The sequence below is a fragment of the Sesamum indicum genome, linkage group LG1 (genome assembly GCF_026168435.1).
Source record: "Sesamum indicum cultivar Baizhima isolate 11 linkage group LG1, ASM2616843v1, whole genome shotgun sequence".
Lineage (NCBI taxonomy): Eukaryota > Viridiplantae > Streptophyta > Magnoliopsida > Lamiales > Pedaliaceae > Sesamum > Sesamum indicum.
Window position 1 is genome coordinate 5,631,988 of NC_142657.1, and position 18,461 is coordinate 5,650,448.

The 18,461-nt window shown below is 32.2% G+C and overlaps 1 pseudogene; it reads left to right on the plus strand.

Annotated features, from left to right (window-relative positions):
* The first annotated feature begins 4,481 nt into the window (after nt 1-4,481).
* LOC105179313 (NADPH-dependent 1-acyldihydroxyacetone phosphate reductase-like) lies at nt 4,482-8,282 on the plus strand (annotated as a pseudogene).
* The last annotated feature ends 10,179 nt before the right edge of the window (nt 8,283-18,461 follow it).

The window sequence follows — 18,461 nt, forward strand, 5'->3', positions numbered from 1 at the left end:
ATGAAAGATATGGAAGAAATCATTAAGGAGCATATCAATCTAAAACTCATCGAGCCTTTACTCTCTACAGTAGCCCTAGTTTTCTGGGAAGAAACTATGGTTTGAAAGTGAGAAAAACCCACGTCAGTAATTAAGTATCAAGGTATTAATAAAATATTAGAATTTGATGGTTATTATATTCCAAGCAGAGAACACTTGATTGATTATATTAAGGGTGCAAAAATCAGATTAAGATGAAAAATAATTTGAAGAAATACACAACATTTTTCACACCACAAGGATAATATATTTGCAATGTACTTATGGGGCTTGCTAATGCACCCTAGATATTTCAAAGAAAAATGGATAATCTTTTTAAAGACTATCTTGAGTTTCTGTTTGTCTATATAGATGACATTTTAGTTGCATCTAAAATATACAGGATCATATTAAGCATCTTAAAATATTTTCTGATGCATTACATTGAGATTGTTTAACGCCTTTTGAAAAGATAGTCAGTATAGCAGTTAATAAAATTGAATTTCTTAGAGTTCTTATTGACGAAACAGGTATTGAGCTGCAGCACACTGTGGAAAAAATTCAATTTCCTTGATATTTATACAGATGAGAAGCAACTTCAAGCTTCTTGGGAGTTGTTAATTTTGCAGGAATCTTCATTAAAGATCTTGCAAGATACAGAATAGATCTCCAGCCACTCTCGTAGGAACAAAAAGTTTAAAGTGAAAATGAGAGGAAATTCACATCCAAAAGGTTCGTGATTAGGAAAAGTTTACAATAACCTACCAAAGCTTGCTATTCCATACGATGAAGATGAATTGGTAGTCTATACGAATGTCAATGATTATTGGTAGGCAGCAACGCTCATGAAGAAACAACTACTAGTGAAGAACCATGTAGATATACAAGGATTGCTCACAGAGCAACAAGCTAAAGTTTGGCGTATTAACGAGAAAGAGTTTTTTGCAGTTTGGAAGGCATTTAAAAAATGGCCTTTATTCTTACTAATCAAAGAATTTACTTTTAAAGTTAATAATACGAATGTTAAATCATTCCTTAAAAATAAACTTGAATAAAAAATTTGAGAAAGCTCGTATTATTAAATGGAAAGTGGAATGTCAATATTGTTGTTATAATATAGTTATTATCAAATCCCATGAAAATATTCTTGTAGATTTCTTGACGAGAGATGGAAGCATCTGAAGCAAATTCATCATTGTAAGGCTCAGGCATCTAAGGGAAAACCTTGAGGAGCTGGACAAAAAGTATGGACACCTAATGATGAAAGCCCAAATAACTGGCCAAGTCCAACAAGCTGATCTTGACACTTTCTCGATCGCCATCAGGAGTACTAAACTAGCCTCGAGCTCGTTATGGCACGACTTAATGGAACCAATTCGAAAGGCATTACTTTTGTTAATAACCTGAGAACTAAGCGGGCAAGGCTCCAAACTTGCAATTACAGATGGAGAGCATCGAAAATTTTCTTCAACACTTCAAAAAATAAATTAAGCCTTTAGAGTTTCAATTATTAGGATTTTCCAAGTGTATGGGGATTTCAGCACAGAGTCAAGTCCTCTTTTCTATGAGAGGCTAAATAATTGTCTCTCATATAGAGAAAAAAATATCTATGTAATATTTTCAATTTTCTTCAATAAATTGAAGGATTCTGTTCAACTTGTTCAACCAAAATTTTATAAGTCTATAACGGAGTGCTTTTATATCCTAATATAGGAAATGAAATAGGACTATCAGTTTGTTGTTGAATGAGCCAAGTACCTGCGAATCATCTGTTACAGCAGTGTGGTTGGTGGATGTCCGTAAAATCAAGGACTTGGAATACTCGAGAACAAAGTACCTGAATTTTTTATGCTTAATTTTAATTTGAAAGCATGTTGGCTTTTTAAGAACATTGGGATGAACTGTTAGACTTTATCATCAAAATGACAAAATGATCATAAATTAAACTAAAGGTTGAAATTAATATTACCAAAATTAAAGGATACAAATGATTCGAGTCAAAATTGTATGATGTAAATTTTCTTTTTCCCTAAATTACATCCTATGCAATTTTTCCTCAAGCGTTATGTGACTCACCATATTAAATTTTAAGTTTCAAAAAATATATTCCTCCAATCTCAAACTCTTTACCTTTTTTGCAGTTTGATTCGGTCGATCAGTCTCCAACCCAATGCCATGGGACATCCAAACATGCAAAAAAAAAAAAAAAAAAAAACTTAAAAAGTTAAATTTCTCAATTATAAGAGGCACTATAACAAAATGGAGCATTAATGACAAATATTAGGTGATACTTTTAAAGTTGTTAATAAAAATATGTACAAAATAATAATAATTTTTATCTTATTTTTATATAATTATAATTAGTGACAAAAATTATAGATAAAATTAATAATATAAGTAAGCAGTGACAACACAATAAATAACAACAATTGCTTGTTTGATCACTTAGATCATCACTAGTTATTTTTTTGACAATTTTATATACATTTTTTCTGTCAAGAACTCTTGCTCCTAATATCTTCTAGAAAATAATAGTCATTATCAAAACTATAAGACTCATTCTCATAAAATAAGAATTATTATTACTAAAAAAATTACATTATTAATTAGAATATTAAAACTGTCACTTCAATCTATTTTTCGATGTTAGTCTTCTCTTTTCTACGTAATGAGGTGACACTATCAAAAAAATATTTTTTTGTACATTATAAATGATTATGATCTAAAAGTAATAAATTAATACCACTAAACACGGTATAAAATGAATACAAAAAATTAATTAATATTTTTTATAATTTTTTAGCTTCGATCAAAATTTTATCAATGACTTTATATTTTGACCTCACTTGCAAAACAACAATTTATATGTCAATAACTAATTTGTATTCACCATAATTTTTCTTTTTAACCACAACAATGAGCTGTAGTGAAGAATCATCTTTTCTTTAGCGTAGTTACTTAAATGAATTACATAAATTCATTATCGATGGATTTTCGAGATAAAAAGACCAATGCTGGCATATGTCTGTTCATAATATTTTTAATATCATTCAATATATTCATAATATAAAAAATATATCCATCACATCGACAATTTCTAATTAAAAAAATAAAAAATAAAAAATATTATAAAATAAATGAACACCCACGTTCTTGGTATTCAAATTCAGAGACATCTTCCCCTTTCATGAAAATTAGTAATTTGTGATACGCCCACATGTTTACGTAACTTTTATAAATATCATTTAAAATAAAATATTTTTATATTTTATTATTTAATAAATTATATTTAAAATAATAAGTTAATATCAAATTTATAAAAAAATAATAATAGAAATAGATGAAACAATATTTAAAAAAATAAAATGAAATAATTAGAGAGGGAGGAAGTTAAATAAAAATTTTAAAAAAATAAATTAAATATAAAACCTATAAAAAAAAGATGTGTTCTTTGTTAATATACAATATAGTTAAATAAATAAAATTTAAAGACTTCTAATTAACTGTGGAGTCCCGATTTTACTATTTGAATAGTACCTCATTTACATACACGTCCAGATTCTGTAAAACAAATAAATAACGAAAAAAATGCAAGCAACCTCCTTGTAATATTGCAAATGAGTAAATTATCCTCTTATGAAAAAATAATTGCAATTTACCTTTCTATATTTTTTAAAAATACAATAATTTACCTCCTTATGTTTTTAAATTATGAGGTAAATTGCTTCATTTTAAAAAGTATAGGGGGGTAAATTGCTATATTTTTTTCATAGGGGATAATATGCTCATTTTCAAGATCAAAGGGGGATAAATTACTATTCATACAATAAATAACGTAGAGTCAGAGAGTACGTCAAGGACTCAGACTGTATATTTTTAAAAGAATATGAGAAGAAGATAGTGGCTGTGTTTGGATTCGTGTTCTCGCATTTTACGAGACAAGATAAAACATACTCAATGTTTATTTTTGTGTTTTTACATCTTATCTACGTATTTTCTGTTTTTTAACGTTCTATATATATAATATATATATATAATATAAAACAGACATGATTTGACAATAAACAGTAATTTTTATCTCCAAAAAATACAACATTAAACATAAAATATTTATATATAAAAATATATGAGTTGACAATAAACATTGATTTTTGTCTCCCAAATCCCAACATCAAACATACACCACTTATTTTAAAATATTTTAAATTACCCGAAACACAAATCCAAATATCGTCTATTTTCAACACACTTACTTATTTTTATTTTTCTCTCTTTATTTTCAAAGCACAAAAAAACAAAAACACTTAAAACACAAATCCAAACACAAGAAATAAGTCTTGTAATATATTGACGCCAAATTTAATTAACCTAATTTTTGGGGTGTGAATTGATAATTTCCAGTAATAGTTACCATGTCATTTCCCCTTATTCTTATCCAGCAGTAGCAATCCCTGTGAAATATCATGGGTATCGACGAGAAGCAAGTGGTTGTGATAATGGGGTGTTCCATCGGAGGTATAGGCCACGCACTGGCCCTCGAGTTCGCCGCCCGGGACTTCCTCGTGGTGGCGACTGCGTGTCCGCTCTCCTCCGTCTCCCGCCTATAAAGAGACCCTAGGTTCTTCCTTCAAGAGCTCGACGTGTCCTATAATACCCTCTACTTGCTACATCTAATTATCACTATTTGATTCTTTCTTTAATTAGAATTCATTCCTTAAGTAATTCTCTTTTAACCCGTAAAATAGATTCTAATTTATCAATATAATATATATATATATATATCAAAAAAGGTAATAGATACCTTCAAAAGTTTATATTTACCCTCACTAGATGTCCTCATGTACATAACCTCAAAAGAAGTAGTACCACAATTTAAAACACAAACCCTGATAAAAGACCAGAATATTTAACATTCAAACAGCCAAAAACTCCGGTTCAGATGTCACGGTTGACCCACCTAATAAAGATTACGCCACAGCTCAAAGTCCAATGTGGTTAGTCAGTTTGACCTATTCTCTGAAAAGTACGTGGCAAGAAATGAGCTGCCTACTCAATAAGTATAGTTAACCAGTCTATACATACGCTCATAGACTGCAAGTCACGTACAATGCAATCACATCAATTAACAAATATTCGTCATATAGCAACAATAGATAAAAAGAATAAAGCACGCCCCCGACTGTACATTAATCCACAATATAATATTTGAAGCTATCTCTTATTAACGAAGGGCCCTACTTACTCTAGTTGGAGTACATCAGTCAATGGTTTCGCCGGCCATCATCATCTCATCGTCATATCATATACAGCATAGAATACCCATTGTATGTGATATCCCCATACTCTTTTACTCCAACTGTGTAGCTAATAGTAAAGAATATTTCCCGTTGCCCGGAATACCCCCGGTACCGTACGCGCCATGGTACCTAGCTTAATTCATATGTTTTTCATATCACATCATCATCAATCACATTATCATAAATCATTGACTGTGTTCCCAACTAGGTAAGCACCATCTTTTATTTCAATTCACGATCATCATTCTATTCTTATAATAATTACTTTCTCAATAATAACTCCCAATTTGATTTCATTCGATCAATTATACGATCATCACATAACCATATCCCATATGTCTCTTTAGTACCATCACATAACACATAGTAATAATTTCACCAATATTATGGTAATCTAACAAATAATCCACAACTAATTATATAAACAATTAATATACAAAATCCACGTATATAAATATAAAGCCAAGTTCACGATCACATCCAAGAAACCAATATATATAATTTATACAATACTACACAATAGCTATATACATAAATTCAATTAGCTATACTTAAATTAAATCCCAAAATGCTTCGATTTCACGAGGGACTGCTCAACCCTCTACTTTGTCGTCACGTCCTATAATAGAATATTATACATATGATCAATATATATAGAATATCATAAACTTTAAATAAAATATTATATAATATTTGTACATTTTCTACCAATCTTTTAATATTCTATTTATATTAAAGTCCAAACCCCTGTTCCATTTTATTTTAAATAACTACCTTTTCTAAGCTTTTCAAACATATATCTAATTTATCAACTAATTCATAAGAATTCATTTAATCAAACCCCTTATATATTTAGACTATCGTTTTTAATAAATCCGTAAATGAGATTATCATTAAAACATCGTCTTCCCTTTTTAATAGCATAATATTCCTTAAATATAATTTTCGAAACATTTCTATGAATTTTCTACCAATTTATCGTTGCTATATAATTTAATCAAACAATAATACATAGAATTACATATTTGGTTAATCATTACGATGAAATTGTGTAAATTAGCTATAATAATAATTAACTCTAACAAATGTAATAATTTAATTAACCAAGTATATCATTTTTATATCAAATGTGATATTTAATTCGATACTAATTTAAATAGCCAAACTCGTAAAATACTCCGATTAAATAGTATATCTATAATCAATATTTATTTAAATGAACTAATTAAATAATATAATTATATAAATTAATAAAAAATATAATTATAATTTCAAATCTCTGTTTTCTCCTTCGGACGAGAGCGAAATGGTAACTTACAGTGTGTGTTATGTGTGAAATTGTGCATGTGTGTGTGTTGAAATTGAGAAAGAGAGGAGAGAGGAGTGGGTTGGCGGTGGCCGCCACTACATCCTCTCTCTCTTCTCTCATTATAAATATATATATTTATGTATATATATGTTTTATATATATAATATTATTATTTATTTTTATTTATTTAATTAAACTTTTTTCAAAATACCCATTATGTTCTTCTAATTTTCTTAATTAATATAATTTGTCCCTAAATATTATAACAAACTCCAATTTATTCCGTTCAAATTTTATTATATCTCAAATTCAATCTATAATTTATTTACTAATTAAACTTAAATTCTTAAAAATTATCAATTAGTCTTCCAATTACGTGAAAAATTATACGGATGTCACATGTCCTCCGACAAGAGCGTCCGCCATGCTCTCTCCACCGTTCTGAAGAAGTTCGAGCGCATCGATGTGGTGGTGAACAACGCTGGAGTCCCGTGCGTGGTGCCCCTCGCTGAAGTGCCACTGTCCGCCATTGAACAGACCTTCAATACCAATGTTTATGGTGATCAAAAGAGTGATTAATCTTTGAGAATTTTAATATCTTAATTTCTTTGTGTATGTGGTGTTTCGATGCTCATTTGCCTTCTTTATTTTTAGCTTGTTGGAACCCATATCTGATGATTCTTCTTCAAGAAGTTTATAGGTAGATATATGTTTGAGGAAAATTGGGTGCACTTTTGGTAAAAAAACAAACAAAATAGTTGGAATTAATTAGCAAATAAAATTTTAATGGATCTATATTATTTGATACAAGAAATTTATTCATAGTTATTGAGCTATTTTTTTGCAGTGAAATATCGATATGTTGAATTTATTATAATTTTAGTACATTGGTCATCGAAAATTCTCAATTTAGCTGGAATTCGACCATATGCGGCTCACAAGAATAGAAGTTGGGGATTTTTTGTTTTGGAGGAAAATTTGCATGTTTTTTATATGTAAAGTTTGAAATTGTTGTGTATTAAATTCCTGGTACCACTAAAATTAGTATTGTCTCTTAATTTATAGAACATGAAATTGAATACTCACGTGCAAAAAACAATGCGAATTTTCCCTGCAAAATGGCAAAATCCCCAACTTCTCAATGGGCCATGAACTAAAATTAACAAAATTGAAAATATAATCTAGTATACTATTTGTCATCTGGATATTTAAATGACGATCCTCCAAAATTACATGCCCACAATGTACTTTTGCCACCCTAACTACATAAAAAAGAGAATAATCTACTTGAAAATTGGTTAGTAAATTTGCTTGATCAATGTTGTTGTTAAGGATGTAGGATATATTTAAACTTTTGCACTATTTCGTTGTAATAAGTTCCTTAGCTTGTAGCCCTCTGTCTTGTGCTGCTAGCATTTCGATGGATTCTACCATGTGTAGTTGTTTGTTTTGCCTGATGATAATGTACAGATTCCTCTTAATTTTAAGGTGCATTAAGGCTGATTCAAGCTGTAGTACCTCACATGGCATCCAGGAAGAAGGGCAAAATCGTTAATGTTGGAAGCATAACGACTTTGGCTCCTTTGCCATGGGCAGGTGCTTATACTGCATCCAAAACTTTTCTACATGCATTTATTGATACTCTCACGGGTGTCTGAATGTTTCCTATTGTTCAAATTGTAAAAGGAAGAGATAAAACAGAGAGCAAATTGCAGGCGAAAATATGTCATCCTTCTCATGTAAATTGCAGTATGTTCTCAGTGATACAATGGAGAAGATGAAGCTCTGTTTTCAAATAACAGAATGCTGCTAACAGAATAACAACTCATCAACTGCCTCGTCATCCTACGTGGACCAACCAAAAAATGATATAAAGGACTGTGCAATGACTGCAGACACGCATTCTTTCTTTCATCCTTGGTCAAGGAGGTCAGCCTCAACACCAGCAGCAACAGCAGCAGCGACTTCATCACCTACCTCAATAACCCCCCCACTAGTGGGACTACGGCCAAAGGACACAAGACCCAACTAGGAGTGAAATTCAGAGAAGAGTTTAATGGAAAGAGCCTTCGCAAAGGCATCAGCTAGCTACATGCGACTGCGAACCAAAACAGGGGAGATGAAACCAGCTTTATACGCATCTCGCACGACATGCCAATCGATTTCGATATGTTTCGTTCATTAGTGAAATACCAGATTAGCTGGAATGTGGATTCCTGCCTTGTTATCACAGTATAAGGAAATAGGCAAACTGAGATCAACACCAAAATCAGCCAGAAGGTAAGATAGCCAACGAAGCTCACAAACCGTTGCAGCCAAGCTACGATACTCAGCCTCCGCGGTGGAACGAAAAACAGTCGTCTGCTTCTTGGTCTTCCAAGAAACCGAAGCATTACCCCAAAAAATGCAAAAACCCGTCAATGAACGCCTGGAGTCTGGGCAAGATGCCCAATCGGCATCGCAATAAACTCGGAGTCGCCGAGAGTTAGCAACAGGCAAAAAAATACCAAGAGAAGGGCATTGCTTAAGGTATTTAACCACATGAAATGCAGCCATCCAATGTGCGTCACATTGGCTTAACTGTTGCACTGAGTGAGAGATATCAGGCCTAGTGAAGCTTAGATAGAGTAAGCGCCCAATGAGATGTCGATAGCGGTCAGGGGCAGAAAGTAAGGCACCAGTGTCTAAACTGAGTTTGAGACCCGATGGAAGTGGTGTGGGAACTGCCTGGGCATGTTACAGCCCAGCATCAACAACAATGTCTAACACATATTTAGTCTGATATATGCCTTCTTAATTGCGTGTGATTTCCAAACCCAGGAAATATCGTGCCTCGCCAATATCTCTTATGGTGAAAAGGTCGTGTAAATAAGACTTCACCTTGTCAGGTTCATGAATGTTACCACCAGCTAGGAGGATGTCGTCCACATATACCAGAAGCGAGACTAATCCGTGATCAGTGTGTAGAAGAAATAAGCAGTGATCGTGAGGACTTGAACAAAACCAAATTCATGCAACTTCAACGTGAGCTCTACATTCCATTGCCGCGAGGCTTATTTTAAGTCATATAAGGACCTTTCTAGCTTGCAAACGAGCCCGGAACCAACCTTATAACCTGCAGGAGGTGTCATATATATGTCCTCATCTAAATATCAATGGAGGAACACATTATTAACTTCCAGTTGGTGAAGGACCCAGCCATTGGCAGCAACAAGTGTAAGAAACACATGTACAGTAACTGTTTTCGCCACAGGGGAGAAACTCTCTGTATAGTCGATCCCTTCAATTTGGTTGAAGCCTTTAGCAACAAGGCGAGCCTTGTATCGTTCAATGCTTCCATCCACTCGCAGCTTCACCTTGAATACCCACTTACAACCTGTTGCTCGCTTACCAGCTGGAAGAGGTGTGAACCTCCAAGTGTTGCTTTTTTCTAATGCATGAATCTCATTATCCATAGTTTCCTTCCATTGTGGGTGTTGCACAGCTTCAGTAAATGAACGAGGTTCTTGTACAACGTTTAAAGAGACCACGAAGGAGGCATAAGTGGCCGAAGAGGAATGTAAGAGTGAGGCATTGTGCTGACAGACGAAGTTGTTAAGCCATTGACGTCTTTGACTGATTCTAAAGGATCTGCGGAGCAAAGATTGAGGCTGTAAAGCACCATCACTCTGTGTAATTTCATCATCGTCTAAAGGAGCTGCAGTCAATGAAGGCGAAGACATAGACGGGGCTGTATGTGACCCTGCAGAATCTTCAACGTTACTGCAAACTGGAATTAAGGGAAGTGGGCAGTCAACATGCTCAGAATTTAGGTCTTGAGCAAAAGGAAATACCCGTTCGTGAAAGACTACATCCCTCGAGGTGAAAAGAACATGATCCTCCAAATCATACACTCTATATCCTTTCCGCATCAACGAATAACCAAGGAATACACATCTGTGTGCTCTTTTGTGGAACTTTTTCTTGTGTGGATTGAGGTTAGTAGCGAAGCAGAGACAACAAAAAATCTTGAAGTGGTTGTACGTAGGGGAACGACCAAGCAGAACACTAAAGGGTGTTTGCCAACCCAAAATAGCAGAGGGCGTCCTATTGATGATGTAGGTCGCAACCAATATGGATTCTCCCCAAAACATGAGGGGAAGTGTAGCATGAAACAGCAACGCTCTGGCGATATTTAGAAGTTGCCTATGTCTTCTTTCAATCCTTCCTTTCTATTGGGGGGTGTACATACACGACGTTTGATGTATGATTCCAGATTTTTGACATAAGTTCTGGGATTGTACATTCACAAACTCTGATCCGTTATCGGAACGCAATACCTTTATCTTAGTTCCAAACTGTGTTTCTACCATGGCCACAAAGGAGCGAAGGGTGCTAGCAACTTGGTCCTTGTGCTTAATGAGATAGGTCCATAAGGACCTGCTGTGATCATCCAACACGGTTAAAACATAATAACAACCACTTAGAGAGGGCGTTTCGTAAGGCCCCCAGACATCCAAATGTACCAACTCAAATATTGTAGCTGCATGTGAATCACTTGGCAAAAAGGGAACTCTTGATTGTTTAGCCTTTGGACAAATTTCACATTTCATTTCCATTGAGTCACTTGAAATGTTACATTCTGGTATATGTCTTATTGCACTCATAGAAGCATGTCCCATCCTTGCATGCCATAACACATCATTACAATCAGTAGAAGTAGTAGAATAAGTGGGAACAAATGTAGTGGGTATAGACAGATTCGTAGGAACAGAAGTCTGTAAAGTGTATAACTTCTTATTTAACCTCCCCTTTGCCAGCACTCGATTAGTTTCCTGGTCCTGCACCACGCATTCAAATTGATTGAAAGAACAAGAGTAGCGATTTTCATTACAGAGCTGACTGATTGATAGAAGGTTGACAGAGAAATCAGGGATATAGAGTACCGAATCAAGCACAAGTTCATTTGACATCCTCACAGTACCAATGTACACCACTGTCTTCTTACTCCCATCAGGCAAGTGTACAGAGTGTGTGCGTGAACAAGCAGAGTAGGTGACGAATGAAGGCAAATGCGCACATACATGGTTCATAGCACCGGAATATAAAAACCAATCACCAAGATTTATTGCAGTAGAAGGAGAGGCATTACCTGCGAATTCTTCTTCGGAGTGAACATAACTCGCGAATTCAGAGATAGGATCAAAAGAGTTTTCCTTGCTTTTTATCATTCTCAATAATTCTGTTACCAAATCAGCAATATTGGCCTTAGTGTCCATCTTAGCTGCAGTAATGTCCATATTTCTGGCTTCCTTTGTGCTTAAATTCCCCGCAAATCTGTAGCTATCTTTAGATTCCTTCTTCTTATCATTTAGTGCCTTGTACCACTCTGGCGTGCCGTGGAGTTGAAAGCATGTTTCTCTCAAATGTCCTTGCTTGTGACAATGTGTACAAATCATACCTCGTTTATCTTGAAGCATCCTACGCCTCTGAGTTTGCTTCTGAGGAGGACCTCTGTTTTGTTTAAAAGAAACTTGATAAGCTGCAGTAGCATTATTCTCTACAACGTGTGTCTGAATGCTTCGTTGTTGTTGAACAACAAATAATATCAAGAAAGCCTTCTCTAAGTCTGGCAACGGGTCCATCATGAGCAATTGACTTTTCTCCTTGTCAAAGCTCTCATGGAGACCCATGAGGAATTGCATAAGCTGCAACCCAGTGTACATCTTCCCAACAGCCTTATTTATGCTGCATGTGCATGCTCCACAGGTGCACTTTAGCGATGGAGCCAAGCGAAACAGTTCGTTCCACAACTTCTTTACCTTAGTTAAGTAGCTTCTTAGAGTCATGTCACCTTGTGAAATCAACGAAATCTCTCGTTGCAGTTGGTAAATCATAGGACCACTACTCCGGCCATACCGAGCTTGGATCTCCAGCCACAATTCACGTGAGGAGCTGACGTACATAAATCCTTCCACGATGTCTTTGGCGATTGAGTTCCAAAGCCAAGATGTCACCATCAGATCCGCTCGCCTCCATTGTTCAAATAGAGCAGAACCTGGTGGAGGTTGTGGAAACGTTCAGTATATGAATGCAAGTTTCATCTTGCAACCTAGAGCGACATAGACCGCTCTACTCCAAGTAAAAAAATTCGCACCGTTCAACGGCAAAGAAACCAGCGTGAAGCTGGAGTTATCAAAAGGATGAAGGTACAATACATCCCGTTCACATTGATCCCCCTCCGATGTTGGTGAATCCGTCATGGCGGGTAAATTACATTTTTTGTCCCATAAGTGGACTCCATTCCAATTTTAGTCCCATACTAAGGGCAATTCGCACATTTGATCCCATATGTGAATTTTTTTTCCAATTTCAGTACCAGATGGGGATTTCCGTTAAAAGTTAATGGCAGCTGCTGAAATCTATCTGCTGTTGTTAAATATGTAGGGAAAGCATGGAGAATTTGAGGAAAAATCAGCAACTTGATGGAAAATTACATTATACAACCAAATCAATATTTAAACAACACCATAAAATAAACTAAAACAGATTGTCTTTGTTGCATATGTGCAATTTTGTCCTCCAATCTATTCAGTTTTCGAAGCAATTTGGGTATGATAACCTTTGCCCTTGCACACATTAGTGGATTTTTCCAACGACAAAAACCACACCTGCTTCCTTTTTTCATACACTCAAAAAACCTCCTACCTGGTTACAAAAACTTATAATAAATAATATCTAAAATTACAGAACTTATATGTACATATAAATCAAAATTTATTTTTAAATTATAATAATAGCGGCTGATCTACATCATGGTTGGATAGATAAATGCTCGAGTTTTAGCTAGGTGGCTAAACATCAATAGCTAGTTACGATAAATAGAAATTGTAGATATTCTTTTTAATACAAAAGTAATAAATAAATTTTTTAAATTATAATCATTTGTATAAAAAATAGTGGGAAAACGTTTTAATAAACATTTACCACAAATTATAATAAATAACATCTAATATCTTAGATTATTTGTAGTTGAACCCTTCACATTATTATAAATATGTATATATTCAATGCAATATTTTAAATTGTATTAAAATTTATTCTTATTAAACATGTATAAAGCATAAACAGAAATTATGTAAAAAAAATATAAAAGGGGTGTAAATATTAAGTGCCAAAGATTTAAATTTGTTGAGTCCTTTCAATATTCTCCAATATTTTAAATACATTCTTAGTAGGAATCGTTTCAAATTCTTCCTTCAAATACATTCTTCAAATTCAATTCTAAACATAGCCTAAAAGTATCAATCAAATAATTAATTCCATTGTCTAGACATTCATTCACATTTTGATACATATATTGCATTACCAAAAAAATCTTACTATTTTGATCAATGCTAGGCCAATAACACACCTAGTTTTTTTTAAAAAATATGTACAAAAAAATAAGGATCTCTATACTTTACAACTAAACCATGTGCACACTATCATGACGAATAATTTTTAAAGTACCTATAAAATTTTCAAGCTCCAACACTCCTCCGGGAGAATTTTCTTGGAGACTCTAAGTTTTGATTTTAGCTCTTCGAACATAGCTTTAGAATTCAGAGTGTGTTCAACATCATGTTCTTTTATTTTATTTTTTATTTTCCGACACAAGAATGCCGCGTTCGCGTCGTGTAACAAGTCACTACCAAGTTGTGCAGATTATTTGTAAAATTGTATGCATTAATTTATTTTTTCAAAAACACTAATAAATTTATAATTTTCTGTATGACACAATGAAACAGAAGTTATTGCAAACAACAATTTAACTAAAAATTTTAGGATGAAATTACTAAAAATTGGATAGATGGTCATAATAATTTAACTACTTTGAATAAATAGAAATTTATATTTCATACCTTTTAAAATAAACAATTATGTATATTTTTAAGTTAAATTTGGTTAACAATTCAGATGTAAGGCATGCTTATTTTATATTTTATCTTGATATTTTTCATGTTGCATATTTAAATTTTATGAGAAATTAAAAATATATGTTAAATATATATGTGTTATATAGAAAGAGCTTTGATTTTAGCTCTTCGAACTTAGCTTTAGAAAGAGCTTTAGTTAATATATCAACCATCTAATTTCAAAGCGACAATACACCAGATTGACTTTTCTATTCCTTTTTGCTTCTCTAATTGCATGAAACTTCATATTGATGTGTTTGGTTCTTCCACGTTGCCTAGGGTTCTTTGCAATAGCAATGGATGACTTTGTCGTCAACCCAAATCACAGTAGCATCTTTTGGGCTTTGCCCCATATCTATCAACAATTTCTCCAACCAAATTGCTTGGTTTGCAACTGTTGCAGCAGATCCTTATCCAAGTTTGTTTGAATTATTGTCGAGCTTAAAAAAATGCGTTCGAGTTTGATTTGATTGATGCTAAATAATTAAGTTGGAGTGAGCATTAGTTGATGAATCAAATACGAGTCGAGTTCTAATATTATTTTTGAATTAATCGAAACAAGTTCAAGTAGAGTTTGAAAGTCTATCGAACAAAATTTTTTGTCCAAGTTTAGCATGTTAAGTTTAACAATCAATCAAACGAGCTTTTACTATTGATTTCCATTGAGTATAGAATAGTTTAATATATTTTTTCGCCCTAAACCTACTTACGTTAGACAAAATTAATTATGATCGTTAATACCCCTTTTAAAATGATAAAAATAGCAACCCATCTCCCTAGGCTTTTATAAGAAGTTTGATAACCTAAAAACATGGTTGTTTATATATATTCTTATTGAAAATATATTAATTTAACACCACAATCGAATATAAAACACAATTTTATTAATTAATCCAAGCACATTGTCATTTAACAAGAAAACCTATTAAAATGAAAACCTAAACAAACAAGCAATTGTCTCCCTATTCTTTTTTTTCCTAATGACTTTCTGTTGGAACAAAATCATTTTATGTATATATATATATGTGTCTAAAAATCGATTATTTGATAGTAAATATGAAAAGTACGTCATTCAGTATTTATGTTTTTACATTAGTAAGTAGGAGTATAACAGACATTATATGAGTCAAAAATCAATTGCCCATTACATTTTGATTTCAGCATGAGAAGTGTAAAGAGAGGCAAATTGCCTCATTTTAATTTAAAAGTTCAGGAAGAAGGGTTGCTCTTTCATTTTGTTGAGCTGGGGTTTCTGTCGATTATATTTTTATGGGAGAAAATTGTATTTAACGTAAAAAATCATACAATAATAATAATCATAGTAAATAAACTAACAGTCGGTACAAACATGATGAGTGTGTACTAAAAAAATAATATATATGTATTCGTTTAAAAAAAATAGTAAGCATATACTTTTTTATTATAATCTGAAGAAATAAGCTCACATTAATTGACAAACACACTTGATATGTATCCATAATATATATATATATATATATATATATATATATAATTTTATTATACTTGTGAGTAAATAAGTATATTTAGGATATTTTTAAAAATAAATATTTTGTCATAAAAATTAATTACTATTAAGCGTCGCATCTTTAATAAAATAGTATAGATAAATAAATTGCAATTAAAAGTTTGTAACAAAATGACAACATGGTACATGTATAGAAGGTAGAGGACTCACATGGAGCTCTACTCCTAAAGAACTGTTGTAAGCATTAATTTTTATTTCCTTCGGGGTGCATTATTCTTCGTGTTGGCATTCTTGTGATCAGTTTTTTCTTTTACCTGAAGTTATTTATTACTTCCAACTCATTATCAATGTTTTGAAAATCAAATCTGATCGAGATTGGATCAGATCAGTTGGACATAATTAAAAATACTAACAAACTCTAATCATACTATATAAATAAGAGTGACTAATGCCTTTGTTGCTACAAAGAGGCAGCGGTAGCTGACTCTTTTTTGAAATAACAAAGATAGCAACCACTATCTCAATATAAAATAAATACAAGTACAAGAATGTCGGAAGAAAAAGTTTGGAAAAAAAGGGAAAAAAGGAGAAGAAAAATCCAACTTGTCTTGAAATTTTTTTTACTTGGATCAAGTTTGGCCGAATTAAATTATTCGCAGAACAAGTGTGATGGGTCACTTTTTTTGAACTGTACTGCACTAATAATATGATTGATTTATATTTGGCAAAGTTGAGTCCGAACTAAAATTTTCTCTTGTTTTGGCATCTTTTTCTTTAGTTGGAGTTTTGCATTTCTGAAAAAAATAATGATTAAGTTGACCGATTTTCACGAGTACACATGGCAGTCTGATTTTGACGGTAATGATTTTAAAATGAACCCTGACCCGTTCAAGGACCGATTGCTGATCGAATCAGCCAGTTTAAATCTGAGTCTCCTAATGTTTTGTATTAATTAAGTACAATTTATGAATAATATTTCATCATATCTAAAATAAATTTCTTTTAGAATGTTCAAAACAAAATTCTATTTTTAAATTTTAAAATTGTATATAAATTATTTATTTCACATTAATACCACTGAACTATACCATTATAATATTAAATGAAACTCTTTAAAACATTTTATGACTTTTTGTTATGTTTAATTACAATGGTTAAAAGTAAAAACATAACGAGTTTAACAATGGTTGACAACTATTAGCCGTCATTTTTGTAAACAAGGTCAAAATATTAGTTACAACTAAAAATCATGACAAATGATTTAGTCAGTAAAACATGACAAAAGCTAATTAACCATAGTCAAAACTTTATTTTTCACAGTGATTTTTGGTTGATCATGATAAATAGTATCTATTAGCTATAACTTTTAGGGTTAATTACACTGAGACCTGCTTTGAAAATATAAAATTATGCTTTCCCCCAAAAGAGTTTCAAAATTATATTTACACTCCTTTGAAAATTCATCGTTTATACCTGATCCACTTTTGTTGGAATTTGGACGAAAAATGTTGATATTAGCAAAAAGAATTGCATAAATGTTTTTAACTTTACCGCTCATTTGACATTCCCTCGTAATAATTTTATACTTATAAGAAAAAAATATATTGATATTAACCCCACTCCACATATATATGTATATTATATTTATCTTTTTATAAGTATAAAAATATTTATGAAAATATTAAATAACAGGCAAAATTAAAATTTTTTATGTAATTCCTTTTTTTAGTGTTAGTACTTTCGTCCTGACTCTAACAGAAGGACGTCATGTGAAAAGGAAGAATTTTTAGAGGAGGTGTAAGTATAACTTCAAAATAATTTTGAGAAAAAGTGTAATATTACATTTTCAAAGGAAGTCTAAGTATAATTAACTCTATTTTTCAAAACTCTTCTTTTCTTATGACAATTAAAAACTTTTTAAAAGTATAAAAAACCTAAATGTGTCCAGAGTGTGTTCAACATCATGTTTTTTTATTTTATTTTTTATTGGACATACGGATGCTGCATTCGAGTCGTGTCAGTGTCCACTGTTGTACATAGCGGATAATCTACTAAAGGGGTGATTTCATATACTTATTTTAAGTATTTACCAGCTTATTATTGAAAAGAGTATTTTTGTTTTTACAGTTTATATTTTTGAATTACTTAAACTAAATTGGAGTTAAGCCAGAAATGATAAACAATTCAGTATCAACTTGTGCAGATTGTTTGTCAAATTGTATGCATTAAATTATTTTTTCAAACACTCTAACAAACTTACAATTTTCTCTATAATACAATAGAATAGAAGTTATTGCAAACAACCCTTTAACTAAAAATTTTAGGATGAAATTACTAAAAATTAGATAGATGGTCATAATAATTTAACTACTTTGGATGAATAGAAATTAATATTTTGTACCTTTTAAAATAAA